A 1,727-nucleotide genomic window follows, 5' to 3' on the forward strand; every position below is an offset into this window, starting at 1 on the left:
CCCAATGCATGTATCAATGACTTTGACATACTCTCAAGTACTGTATAATAAACTATTCAAGTATAAACATTTTCTAAAGCACGGTTAGAACCATCAGGGACGTATAGTGAAGGGACGTATAGTGAAGGGGATTAGCAGGGACGTATATTGAAGGGGATTAGCAACTCCCTCTCTGCCTTACCAATTTTATGACACGTCAATCTAGACTTACCTCCCCCTGATTCCGGAGCAGATAGCGAACGCCACCTATCTCATTTTTGACAAAGCAAGATGGCGTCGATACCGCTTCGTTAGATGCAGAAGTTGGTGTGAAAACAAACCAATCTCGATAAGTGTTCTTACGTCTTCTGTTTATCCCATTGTTATAAGCTCATTGTATTACTTTTAATTGATAAAATCTGTGGTATCATAGTTATTGATGTCTTGTTTTTGGGGTATATTTTCTTATTTTTAAACGCGATGTAACGCGTGGTTCAGAATATTGTGGTGGGCGTCGACAGACAAAAATGCGGGATAAAAAAAAACCACATGTATGTGAACCACCTCACTCCAAAAGTATTTGACCGATCTTTTTTAAATTAGCAGCAATAGAAAGCTGATTTTTTTTTATAACGACCCAACCCATTCTAATTGCAAATTATATAATTTAACTAGTGTTATTTTTGTGTCAAAAAGTGTAAATATCAGCAATATTTCTCACCGGAACGTAAATCATTGCGAAAGTAGTTGGTAACTGCTCACTGTTTTGATTAATTTTATAAACTATCGTTTGTAATTTTTTTTAACAATTAATATCAATAAACAGCCGAGTAATTTCTATGTTAAGTAGGCCTGATTTGATTTGCATTATTTGGAACGATAGCGATGTCAGAGATGAAATTACTCGTCTGGTAACGAAGGCCACGTGTTGTTAAAAGCCGTAAACAACCGGAAATGTTAAACGCAACAAAAAAGTATCGCCTGCATTCGAGGATCAGCTCAGTTAAAAAATACTTCTTTTTGAAATTTACAGCGATAGAAAGTTGAATATTTTTTTTATATGAAGTACTAATTTTTGTGGCAAAAATAACAAATAACTTGTGCTGATTTTGTGTCGAAAAGTGTCAATATTAGCATTATTTTCACTTGAACGTGCTTTACGAAATGTGATTTGTTGTAATAGCCACCAACACAGCCGAAAGGCTAGACATAGTGGCAATGATAGCCCTGCCCTTGAATAAAAAGAAGACCTACTATTTCACAGTCCCAATCAGGGCTAACCGTTATCAAAACACTTCGATCTCGGCGAGATTGTTGACATGACACCGAAAGCAGATCCGTGCTTGATTTTAACGCTAGTGCGCAAGCGCGGGGTGATCGAGAGGGGCTCTCGATGACTTCGCGGTTCGGTGAACAAACACAAAAGCGACGTGCTATAGAATCTTGACTGGGGCAGAGTTGCCAATCCCCTCTATATACTGTCCCTGGGATTAGCAACTCCCTCTCTGCCTTACCAATTTTATGACACGTCAATCTAGACTTACCTCCCCCTGATTCCGGAGCAGATAGCGAGCGCCACCTATCTCAATTTTGACAAAGCAAGATGGCGTCGATACCGCTTCGTTAGATTCAGAAGTTGGTGTGAAAACAAACCAATCTCGAGAAGTGTTCTTACGTCTTTTGTTTATCCCATTGTTATAAGCTGATTGTATTACTTTTAATTGATAAAATCTGTGGTGTCATAGTAA

The sequence above is a fragment of the Mizuhopecten yessoensis genome, unplaced genomic scaffold (genome assembly GCF_002113885.1).
Source record: "Mizuhopecten yessoensis strain PY_sf001 unplaced genomic scaffold, ASM211388v2 scaffold7807, whole genome shotgun sequence".
Classification (NCBI taxonomy): domain Eukaryota; kingdom Metazoa; phylum Mollusca; class Bivalvia; order Pectinida; family Pectinidae; genus Mizuhopecten; species Mizuhopecten yessoensis.